The sequence below is a fragment of the Chenopodium album genome, chromosome 14 (assembly GCF_948465745.1).
Source record: "Chenopodium album chromosome 14, dcCheAlbu1.1, whole genome shotgun sequence".
Taxonomy (NCBI): domain Eukaryota; kingdom Viridiplantae; phylum Streptophyta; class Magnoliopsida; order Caryophyllales; family Amaranthaceae; genus Chenopodium; species Chenopodium album.
Genome location: NC_137847.1, coordinates 36,160,078 through 36,173,491, shown reverse-complemented (window position 1 = coordinate 36,173,491; position 13,414 = coordinate 36,160,078).

The following is a 13,414-nucleotide window of genomic DNA, read 5'->3' as shown; positions in this document are numbered from 1 at the left end:
CATTTCCATTCTATGCACATAAAACCTCTTATTAAATCCTTTTCCTTTTATGTTATAAGCCCAATCCATAATCCTTTAGCCCACAAATTAATCCAAGACTATCAGAAAGTTCTATAATGCTCAAAAACATGTTAAACGATCGTACAAATTGAAAAATTCCACTAGAAAGCCGAATAATTAATCCCTACCTTATAAATTGTTTATGAAAACTCTTATGAATAGTGTATGAATATTTATATCCTTAAAAATGTTATTTTACATATTTGCCCCCGTTAAATTCAAAAGCCTTAATATGTTTACTTCAATATTAAAAGCATCTTTTAGTCTCATCATTTTTTTTTAGTTTTTCTATTGGATTATAAATATTAATTAATACAAAGTATTCTAAATTAATTTTAATATCTATGGGTACAAAATTTATGAAGTATATAATTGTATGATGACTTGTTTAATTTAGTAATAAGTACTTAAAAATTATCATGCATATGGTGTTTTCATAAACCTGATAAAGTAATAATACCACAAAAAAAAAAAAAAAAAAAAGACCCTGATATTGCATTGGCTTTCACTAGGGTGAGCAAAAAAATTAGAGTACCCTGAATAGGAATCGAAACCTGTTCGAAACCACAAGTCACTAGTGAAATGGAGAACCTGTTGCAAAATGTTCTAATTTAGGTTCTCAATTTTTCGAAACCGAAACCTGTAGGGTATCTAGTAACTTGATAACAATAGTACTTTATCTCAAACCATACATCAGTTCAAGCCACATTTTATTAAAATAAAATAAAAATAATAGTTATAAATAAATATATTAACTTTGTTGAACAGCTATTTTTGGTTGGCTGTAATTGCTAGTTGAAAGTTGAAAGTGTTGTAAGTTTAATATACGTTTAAAAATACAAGGTACCTTGAATAGAAACTGGAACCTGCAGGTTCATGTTCTGCTTTTCGTTTTCCAAGAACCTGGTGCAACATGTTCCAATTTCGATTCTATGAACTTTAATAAGGTATCTTGTTATTGTAGGGACTATTTCAAGCATCAACTTTGAGCCCCACTGTAATCATGCATTTAAATATGGTGGCGTCAAAAGGGAAGGAAGCTAAAGTAAAAGAGTCACCAACAAGTTTTAGGAACTTGTAAACCGTCCACGAGGTGAAGGTTACACCCCATTCACGATCATAGAAATCGATAACTCCATAGTGGTCCTGAACCATGACTGGATATTCGGGGATGATGGTACGAATCCAACTTAAAGAGATTAAACCCACCTAAATACGCCTTTACTTTGTTCTTCTCATATTCATGTGCGCTTTTCGATTAACATGTAATCAATAAATTAATCCTAAACCTGTTTAATCTATATTGGTTGATTATTAATGCACAAATAAGTCTATTATTGGTGATCATATAAGCCTAAATAAAATTATTAATTTCTTATTAAGCGTGATTTCAAGTACAAATTCCCTTTAAACCTATAAAAGAGGGCGTGATCAAGCAATAACAATAATATATCAAGCAACATAATAATATCGATACCATAAATCATCATCATAACAATAATAATCTCATCAAAGCATAATATTAGCAAGATCCTAGGCATGATACTAACAAGATTAATAACAAAACCTACCATGTCACCAAACAATAAAAATCAAATCTTTATCCTAAACATGATACTAAAAATCATAAAGATATCCTATGATACTAGGAATTAAAATGATATTCTAAACATGATTTCAATATCAAAAGAATTATTAAGTAATAAAATTAGTTACTTTGAAGCCTCGTACCTCTTTCTATTAAAACAATACACATGCTAGTTCAATAAAAATATTAAATCAAACAATTAAAATATTAATTAATATATAGATTTGGGCCAAACCCTCAGAACTATCAACCTTTTACGTCAAGGTCTTAGGCAACTTCGAGCTTGGCATGGTGTATTAATGTCGATCTCATGAAGGACGTATGGTGTATGTGTTTATGAATACGTTTAGAAAATCAAGAAAGAGAGAAAGAATAAGCTTTAGCTTAGAGAGAAAGAGAAGATTAATGATGATGATTGTGGGTGATTGAAAACGGGGAAAATCGCCCCTATTTATAAAGAAAATGACGGAAAAAGATCATAAAACAAGTTAGAATCCGACTCAGAGTAAAACGGGATTTATCGCGGCGTGATGGCTTTATAGCATTGCGACGCGATGGATCTATCGCGGTGCGATAGATTTCGTACGGAATCCGACTTCCAATCAAATTTGGTTAGCTAAAGTCCGTACTTACTTTTATTAAATCATTTTTAAATCCTTTAAAAACATTTCTTTTATCCGATGTAAAATTCTTGATCATTATCTTTTCAAAATAGGATAAATTAGAACCTTCTAGAAGATAATAATCAATCCTAATGCTTTTAGAACTTAAAATAAATAATTCTAGAAAATCAAGATAAATCCTAAGTGGTTTTAGAAATATAATTAAAATTAATGGACCCTCCACATGATCATTAGGTCCGCATATAAAGCTCGATTTAGACCTAGTTTAGTATTTTGGCTATAACTTTTTCGTTATAACTCGGAATGGGGCTTATAATATATCTTTAAAAATCTCTTTTCGAGCCCCATCCAACTACACAATTATTAGACCCATATTATGGACCATACTAAACTGGATTGGATTTTTTTCATAAATAGAACCCAAAATGAATAGTTTTCAAAATAAGAAATGAATGATTTTTATTTAAAACATTTTAGAAAAAGGGAAATTCATGAGACTCTTCGACATTTCACCTTACTCGATAATCAATGAAGTGAAAAGTACTCATCACTAGGTTTGGTTTTTGGGGAGACACAATCAGGTGTCTACAGTTATGCTCACCCATAGCTTTTACCACCTACTAATCTTTTTTATTTTTTATTTTTTATTTTTTATTTTTGTAATTTTACCAATTCAAATAAATCCAAAAAATGGATTTCACCACCATTTAATGGATTACATCCAAAAATCTTTTAATATAGCCTACTTTGTACACGTGTCACTAGAAAGAAAATGAAAAAACATTTTTAAAAAGAAAAAAAAACCGTAAACACTAACCCAACCACCACCCCCACCACCTCATCTCCTAATAATATGAGCCACCATGGCAACTGCACCACCCATCATAGCTGCACCTGCATCACAACACCAGCATCTCGCGCGCACTATTTTGCGCCCAGCTACTCCTCGCGTCATACCACAATCGATTTCATCACACTCCAACAACTGTAACACCTACATTCCCATTTTAGCCCATAATTAGAGAAGGGAAGGGGGAAAGGGTTGGGTTTTTGGGGAAGGAAAGGAGAAGGGGTTGGGTTTTTTTTGGCTGGGGTGGTTTAGTTGATTAGAGAGGGGGTTTCGATGGTGGGGTGGAAAGGGGAGGGGGTGCGGCTCGAGTTTTTGGGTGGGAAAGGAGAAGGGGTCGGGTTTTTTTGGCCGGGGTGGTCTCTAGGGCTGGCAAACAGATCAGGTCAGGTCGGGTTCGTGTTCGGGTCACCTAGTTTTGGGTCAGCAAACCCCCAACCCGACCTGATCCATTTAACTTTTTCGAGTTGGAAATTCTAACCTGAATCTGATAATTTCGGGTTCGGGTCAACCCGAATCTGACCTGATGACCTGTATTATTATTATTATTATTTTTTTTTTTTTTTTTTGTGGTCTAAATCAGATTTCAGAAAGTTCATAAGTTTTCATTTCATACCAAAATAAACAACAAAGTAACAATCCTAAATTCCTTAATTAGAAATTACAAACCAAAAATATTTTTATTAAAAATCAAACCTTACAAATCATAAATTAATATAGGATATACATAAGAAAAAGATGAGAATAGTAAATATCATCAGCTTCATCACACCCTTACGTCCTTTCACTAATTAGAACTTAGCCTTTGCTAGTTGATACGATCAGTAGTGTCGTCACCACCTCTCATTTTCTTATAATTTTAATGCGTAGGAATTGTCTGTCCTGCCTTACTCTTGAACTGCAATATGGATCTCCACGGTTGAAGAGAGAGAAAATTGAGAGGAAAATTGAAATATGAGAGAATGAGCCTCTTGCGGCTGTGAGAAGTGAGGTTGAGAGGAGTGAGAGTGATAGGATTTTAGTTTTTATTAGGACCTAAATATGGGCTTGGGCTGTTTCCTTTAGTATTTTGAATTTTTTTTTTTTTTTGGCTATTAACTTATTTCGGGTTAGATGGGTCGTTTTTGGGTTGAAAATTCCAATCTTAACCTGACCTATTTAATTATTAGGTCGGATTCGTGTCGACCCATTTAAGTTTTTGGGTCAAGAATCTCAACCCAAACCCGCTATTTTCAAGCCAGTCGGGTTCGGGTCGTGTCAATTTTTGCCAGCCTAATGGTCTCATCAATTTGGGAAGGGGTTCTGGTGGCGGATGAGATGGGGAAGGGGGGTGTCAGTGGTGGGGGTAGGGCTGCTAGTGCAGGCGTGGTGGCTGAATTAGGGTTTAGGGTTTTTTTTTTAATTTTTTTATCAAATAAATTAGTGACAAGTGTACGTTGTGGGCCCCACAATAATTTTTTGGATGGAATCCGTTAAGTGATGGTGAAATTCAATTTTCCGATTTTTATGGTACGGTGGTAAAATAAAACAAAAAAAGAGTAGGTGGTAAAAGCCAATAACGGTTTTTTTTTTTTTTTTTTTTTTTTTTTTTTTTTTTTTTTTGGTGTTAAAAATCAAAATTCCTAAATCTATCCTTTCTAAAACCAACTTCATACATAAATCTTATTATTTTCAAAAAGTAAAAGCAACTTTATCGTCAATCCTTAAAAGCATTTATAAATACTTGAAAATAATATACTAAATTCTCTAATTTTAAAGAGTATTACAACGCGCATCAAGATATCGCCTTCATAGCCTAGTGCACCACCTTATTAAGGCCTCAAACTTGCTGTGAAAAGCATCATATAGATATAGCCGAGGAGATCAATTTGAGGAAGAATAATACCCCGTATTTTTATACGTATTTTATTTAAAATAAGTATTTTGAGAAGTATTTAATTAAATTGAAATGTTTTATTTAACGTATTTTAATTATTTATTTTAATAAGTTTGGAAATATTTTATAAAAGGAAAGTTTATTTAATTAATTATTTTATTTAAGTTGGGATTTAATTTAGGAAAGTTTTATTTTAGTAAAGTTTTATTAGGGAAGGGATTAGGAAAGATTAAAAAAGGAAAGTTTAGGGAGAAGGGTTTCTAGAGAAGGGATATAAATATTCAACACTTGAGGCAAATCAAACTTTGCCCAGAGTGGAGAAAACCCAAGGTAAACTTCTCTCCCTTTCTCTTTATTTTTCTTTTTCGTTCTCTTTTCCCCCTTCCCCTTTTCGGCTTCCCCCTCACCGTCGGCCACCACCACCATCGGTGGGCCGCCGGCGCCAGCCACCAGCAGCACCAGCCGGCAGTGGTGGCCGGCCAGTTGCCATTTTCGAACCAAAAAAAAAATTAAATTAAATCTTTGTAAAAATTAAAACTTTGTTTTAAAAACTAGTTTAATCCTAGATCTAATTATTAATTATGAGTTTTGTGATTTGATTTTTGATGTTTGATTATGAGTATTATGTAAATTAATTTTCAGATTTTATTTTTAATTCAAAAGCCCTAATTTTTGAAACCCTAGGTTCTTGAATTATGAATTATTGAAGCATTATGATATATAATGGTTTAAACCTTTGATTAAAGTGTTTTGCTAAATTACAGCAAGTTTTCATTAAAATATAATGGCTGGAATTTTTGGTAGTGCATTAAAAATCAAGTTTCTTTAAGGAATTTCAATTACCCATTAATTGGTATTAAAGTATGATGTTTTAAATATAGTTTAAGCTATTTTAATTAAATTATGAGGGGTTTTATAATAGTATATATTGCTGAAAATTTGTGTAGAGAGGATTTTAATACTCTTCTATGATTTTAAATTGTAGGAGACTTCGAAGTGAGTGATTTCTATTAGTTGTGTTGCGGCGATTTTAAGATCGTATACAAGGTACGTTCGCGTACTTAGCATAATTTTATTGATGTAGTAGCATGCTAAATAAGTTTAATTGATTACAAGTAGTATCATGCTAGATTTGGAATGGAAATTATGAATTGGTTGTTATTGGTGATTGAATATTGAAGCATGAATTATTTGTGATGGATTAATGGTTGGAAAATTATAGTTTGGAATATTGTTTATGAACCACACTTTTATTTATGGCATGATAGAGAGCATGTTTAATTAAACTAAATGTTTAATTTGGTTTGGAATATCAAAAGAGAATTTTATTATAGTTCATATAATTTTTATTGATGCTTTAAGCATGGGAAAGGAGTTATATAAGTGTCTATGTACACGAGGAATAAATTATATGTTGGTGCCTTAGTGCACTTAAGGTGTTTTTAACACCGAGGGATAGGATTTGTGGCGCTTTATGCGTTTAAGGTGTCATTGGCACCGAGGTAGAATTAAAAAGGGTTCAACATTAAATATTATGTGGTCACTAATTATTCAAGAATTAAATTGGTATGTTTGATTGATTGTATAATTATTGTTGATTGAATGATTATGGTTTGAGAGTCATCACCAAGTTTAATAATATGTAAATAACGTAAAGTGAGAGAGATTACGCACCAAAACTCTTGGAACGTATATACCTTGAGTATGAACATATGGGGGGAGTTATGTAACTTTATATTTGATCATAACTTCTAATGGAGTACAGGATGATGTACATTCCTTTTATTATTATTATGCGCAGGAATTCCGCCACTTACGAGTGGTTATTGATGCTGGCACGGTTAGCTCCCGTGTCAGTAACCTCAATTTATTGGGGGAGGTTAGTGGGAAACCCGTTCGATGCGTAATCAATGCTAAATAAATTAAGTAGTTGTCTAGCGAGAAGTTTTGTTGAATGTTGTATGCTTGAATAACAGGTGCAATAAGGTAAGTTGTGTGTTGATAGGTAATTGTATGTTAGTGTGTTAATTACGCTTATGTACTCAGCTTTGCTGATTGTGTGTTTGTTGGCCTTGTCTATACCTTGGCCCTATGATGACCCATTTTTAATGGAGAGTAGTGGAAACAAGTAGAGAGAAGCTTTTCAGGTGATGAAGCATATTCATAAATGGGCATGAGTGAAGAGCGAATCATGCTAGTTTCTATAAGTATATGATGTGTTTAATGCTTTAATTATTTATGATATTATTATTATGCATGACTAACGCAAAAGTTTTGAAGTTGGTTTGGTTTTAATAAGGGCCTATAATGGTTCCAAATTGTAGGTTGATTTTATTTTACTTCGTTTGACTTTGGTTTAACTTTACTTTCGTTGATTGACTTTTCAAGTTGACTTGTTTTGAATGGTTTTGAAATTAGTCTTCCGTTGTGTGTCTTTGATAGTTGCCTTAGCCGTTTTCACGGTGGCGGTAATATCTTAGATGTTCCTATTTAAAGTTTTAAACAGGGCAAAACATGTATTTTAAAAGAAAGGAATTTCTAGGGTGTTACAAAGAATGTAAAGGAGGAGTTAAATAAGAAATGGTGGTATTGGAAGCAATGGGCCAAGTGCAAGTGGGATGCTTATGGAGAACAATCGACGGCTCTTTTTTATAAAAGTGTGAAGACGAGAATGTCGAAAATGGAAATTAGAGCTTTAAGGGACAATGATGGTGGATGGATCACGGAGGACAAGACCATAAAAGATGAGTTCTTTGATTTCTTCAGCTCAAGTTATAGTGGACAGGGAAATGCATCCCTTGAACTTGCGGAAGAATTGCTAAAAGACTCCCCGCAAGCCCAATTCCTTATGAAACCGTTCGATGAAGATGAAATCAAAAGGGCAGCTTTTGCTCCTCACCCTCTAAAATTGCCAGGGCTAGATGGAGCCCCTCCCCCCCCCCCCTATTTTCTTTCAACACCATTAGGAAGTGATTAAACAAGAGGTTGTAGATGGAGTAAGGGATTTTTTTCCAACATGGACACATGCTAAAAGAAACAAACAGAACTTTTCTAGCCATCATCCCAAAATGTTTGAGTCGGGAAAAGGTGACATATTTTAGACCTATAGGCCTCTGCAACTCACTATACAAGATTATTTCCAAGTGCATGGTCAATAGGTTGAAACCGATCCTTTCGCAGATAATTGAAGAGTTCCAAATTCTTTTGTCCTAGGAAGAATGATGATGGATAATTGGTCCATTGCTCATGAAATTCTGAATTCAGTCAAGCATAGGAGCAAACGAAGGAAGTTTGAGGCGATTTTGAAAGTAGATCTTAGTAAGGCATATGATAGAGTGAGATGGGATTTTCTCATGGTAGTTTTGAGAAAAATGAACTTTCCAAAAGGTGGATTGGATGGGTAAAGGAGTGCATAAGCACTGTAAGCTACTCAATTCTTGTCAACGGAGAGTCATCGAATTACTTCTTTCCAAAGGTAGGATTGCGACATGGCGACCCTCTTTCACCGTACCTTTTCATCATCCTCATAGAAAGCTTATCAAGGAAATTCCTTCAGCTAGAAAAACAGGGTAAAATTCAAGGAATCAAAATTTCTAGAAAAGCACCTTCGGTTTCTCATCTTTTTTTTGCAGATGATGATACCCCTTTTTGTTTCAAGGAAACTCCTGAGGCTATAAGGTTGGTGAAAGGCACGCTACATGAGTTCTGTCAGCTATCAGGGGAAGCTATCAATATGCAGAAATCTAGCATTCTCTTTAGTCCTAATACTTGTAGACACCCATTTGTGTCTCCCCAAAACCAAACCCAGTGATGAATGCCTTTCACATTGTGTTATTATCGAATTAGGTGAAAGTGGTTTGAAAGTCAAGTGTTGCGGTTTAGTTTTAATTAAATTCTTTTCTCTCTGTTTTTGAAAATGACTTTGTTTATTTGAAAATAGCCGAACCAGTTTAGTTTGGTCCATAATTAAGATTCAATAATAGTGTAGATGGATGGAGGTCGAAGAGACCTTTCCAATGATATATTATAAGATCAATTCCGATGAATATTGAGGAAGTTATGGCCAAAATACTAAACTGGGCCTGGTTAATTATTCAAATGCGGCCCAATGATCTAGAGGAGGGCCCAATATTAATTATTATTCTTAAAATTATTAGGATTAATAATAGTTTTCTAGAAGTTTCTAGAAAGTTCTTTTTAATTCTAATATTATTAGATTTAATAATTAATTATCTTTAATAGATTTTTATTTGGAATAAAATATCGTTTTGTTATCTTAAAAATATATATTTTATCTTCTGTACGGATTTCGTAGATCAAGTTGATTAAAGATCGGATTCCGCGTGAAGAAAACGCGCTAATACAGGTTGTCGCCAAACGACAAATCTGTCGCCGCGCGACAGACCCTGTCGCCTCGCGACAGACATTGTCGCGTCGCGACAGAGTTGATTCCTGGCGACAGCGTGGAGTTTTATTCCTTATCAAATTCTATGATTTTTCTGGACTATTTTCATTATAAATAGCGTCCGAATCCCTGTTTTCAGAAATCATTCACAATCATCAACTCTCATCCTCAATTCTCTCTATTCTCTCTTGAGCAATATATGCTTTCTTTCTCCCTCTCTTTCTAAACTAGCTTTTTACACACAATATTCCGCATTAACAAGACTTAGAGTCTCTTAGCCAAATTCGAAGTTGCCTTCGCCCTAGACGTGAAAGGTTGATAATTTTTGAGGGTTTGGTCCAAAACTAGTCTAAACTTTGTTTAATTTGATTTAATTTGATTCTTTAATAATTGTTTATTATTTTCATTGAAGTTTACTAACTTGTGTATTTTGTTATTAGAAAGAGGTACAAGGCTTCAAAGTATGTAATCTTATTACTCTCTTTCAATGTAGAAAGCATGTTTATTATTGATTAATTCCTAGTATCATGTTAGGATGTTATTATTGCTTTCTAGTATCATGTTTAGGATGCCTTTACCCTTTCTAATATCATGTTAGTACCATGTTAGGTTTAAAGCTTTGATCTTTATTGTTTAGTGACATGCTAGGAGATGTTATTAATCTTGTTAGTATCATGCCTAGGATCTTGCTATTATTATTGAGCTTTATTATGCCTTATCATGCTATTATCATCGTTGTTATATATTATTCTTTCTTTATTATGTTGCTTGATTATATTTTATTGTTATTGCTTGATCACACCTTTTTATGATTGTTAAAGGGAATTTGTACTTGAAATCACGCTTAATAAGATAATTAATAATTTTGTTTAGGCTAATGTGATTTTAACTCAAGTGATCGCCAATAATAGTATTATTTGTGCATTAATTTCAACCAACATAGATTAAACAGGTTAGGTTCAATATAATGTTTGTATGTTATTCGAAAAGCGCGCATGAATACGAGCAGAACAAAGTAGAGGCCTATTTTATAGGGCGGGTCCTTTCTTTTGTAGATTGGATTCGTACCCTCATCCCCGGACCCTGTTTGGTTCAAGACCTTATGGAGTAGTTGATGGTCCTTTTGGATTGTCTTTTGGGTTTACAAGTTCCTAAAACTTGTTGGCGACTCTTTTTGCTCTTTGTCTTTCCCTTTGGAACGCCACCATACTTTAGTGTATGATCACAGTGGGGTTCAAGTTTGGGGTTATCGTAATGCTTGAAATATTCCCTACAGTTTTTGGCGACTCCACTAGGGAGGATTTCTATTTATATTCCTGAAATTTATTTAATTTTGGCAATTATTTAGAATGAGCGGATGAGACTCGAAAAATTCTAAGTATTTCATGTGCGTGATTTGATTAACATTATTGTCATATGCATTAAAAGGTCCTCACGGGAGCACCCCATGAGTCAATGCATAGGAATTTTACACGTAGGAAATTTGAGAAATATCTTTCATGACTAGAATCGAAAAGATGATGCGAAATCTGGAAAATTCGAAGAACACAGAAACTTGCCAAGGCATGTAGGAACTAGCGTCTAGAAAATAGGGCTTGTCGCCCGTAAAAAGTTTCTGTCGCTTGGCGACAGGAGCTTTTTTGCGGCGACAGTCCCTGTAGTCTGGCGCCAAGTTCTTCCAATACCGAGCCAGGGGTCTGCCTTCTTGCTTTGACCATTTCTAGCATTGTTGGCTTGATTTTACTTATTGATTGAGTCCTTTTCTCACTTTTCTGAACCCATATGTGGTCTACATATGGAAATAACCCTCTGGGGGTTCCTGCTTCACCTGCCCAATGGAATATCCCACTATCATGTGCAAAGTTCAGATTTGGGTACGTGCAAAGTTTGTGAATCCACCAAACCATGGAGTCGAGTTCGATTTCATCACGAACTCGCGGAATCCTGTCCATTCGCTCCAACCCTCCCGGTAGGCTTGTGTGCAATGCATATGGATTCATAACCATGGACCTTTTTGACTTAACCCATATCCTCGAACTTTAGAGAACTAGAGCCATGGTTAGGTTGCAAACTCATCATATTGTGACTATGTGAACTACTTGTGCACCCTTGCTTGTATATATTATATATGTGCTTTAAACAATGGCGACAGTCCTGTTGTTTTAGCGACAGTCCAGTTTTCTTGCTCGAGTCATCACGACGAGTCTAATTAACAGTCTACTAATCGGTTAATCAATTTATTAATGGTTCAAACCATGTTTAAGTCTTTAATTGAGTTTAGGCACTTAAAGTCCAATGGTCATACACTAAGAGTCAAAGACTTTGTTTAATTAATTAATTAATTAATTTGAACTAAAAAAAAAGCCTAAAGTCGAGTCATAGTTCCTTTGAGTCAACCCGGATTTTTATTCCCGTATACTGCACATGCGTCAACTCGTTTTGGTCATAGACGGAGTTCTAGGATGAACCACGAGTCGTACAACCTATGGATCTGTAGCCCCGAGTTTTATCTTTAATTAGGCGTTGGTTTCGTCCCAATCAGAGTCATAGATTAAAAGTTATGACTAAAATACTACAGCCTGTCCAGTTTAATGCACATACGTGAAGTCTTAATTTAGTCTTTGCTTAAGTCTAGTCACATAGTCTAGCCACATGGTCATGACACAAGTCTTAACATTTCACCTACACTCACTAGTCTTAGCACACACTTTGTACATGTTACCATGACCATGTCTTAGGTTCATGCATGAGTCGATTTTTCCGTCATTTGAGTGGGGGTCCATTCTATTCCTATTTCTTCAATATTTCTCCATCTACATCTTCTTCCTACTCTCCACATACTTTCTTCCATATTTCTCCATCTACATCATCTTCCTACACTCCACATACTTTCTCCACACATACCATTCCCTTCATTCTTTCATGATCTCTTCCCATCTATGCATGTTGAATCGAGTTCGAGTCATGTGATTGACAATAATAATAATAAAAAAAAGGAGTAATGATGAGACAAAACACAAGGCAAGCTTCTCACTAAGATTTCATGCTTTCTTCTTCTTTTTTCAAACCTTTCCCCAATAAGTCTAGCATAGGCACCCTTTGTCTACCTTAGATTTATTACATAGGTTTTTTTTTTATTTTGTTCCTCTTTAATAAAATGAGCATTTTAATTTCTTGCATATGATCATTGCATTATTAAAAAAAAAAAAAAAAAAAAACGCCGAATTAAGCACAAGGTATACCAATGATTTGAGGCACCCCTTGTAGCCATGTCATATCATCTTCACCCTTCAAATATATAATCCTTTTCTTGATAAACCACTTTAAGCCTCGTCTAACGATAGACCTTTCATTTTTTCAACCCACATCTACTAACCTTGGGATGGGATGGTGTGTAACTTATGCAATTTCCAAATATGAAAGCTTGAGTGATCTCAAAAAAATAAAATAAAAATAAGTAAAAATGAATAAAAGTGTACAAAAGGGCAAGTGTTCCAATGTCTTGGATATAAAAATACCTTTGATAAGAACATGTCTCAGATTGCGTTTCTTATCGAGTGCTCGGTACTGTGCCTGAGAAACATGAATGCCAAGTGAGTGATAGACCGCATGATCGAGATTGCCCACACTTATAAAAAAATGCGAATATGAAAAAATGCAAAAGCAAAATAGAAGAGCAAATAAAAAAAAAAGAAAAATATAGAGCTCAAAAATTGAAAAAACCTCAAGCATAAAAAATACAAAGATTCAAAAGCAAGGTTGCACACCTTGGGGGCTTATCTAGGGTCTTGAGCCTTTATCCCCTTCTTCTCTAACCTTTAGCCTAACCACGTTACAACCCTTAAAAGACCTTTTTGAGGTATACACACACTTGTGCGAGGTTCGGCTAGAGCTACGTTTGGCCTGATTCCTAACGGATACGTAGGCAACCTCATATTGAGGTGCGGCCATAATAAAAATGCATTCATTTTCACATTCACACACTTACACCATGATCATATCAAGGGATTTCCAA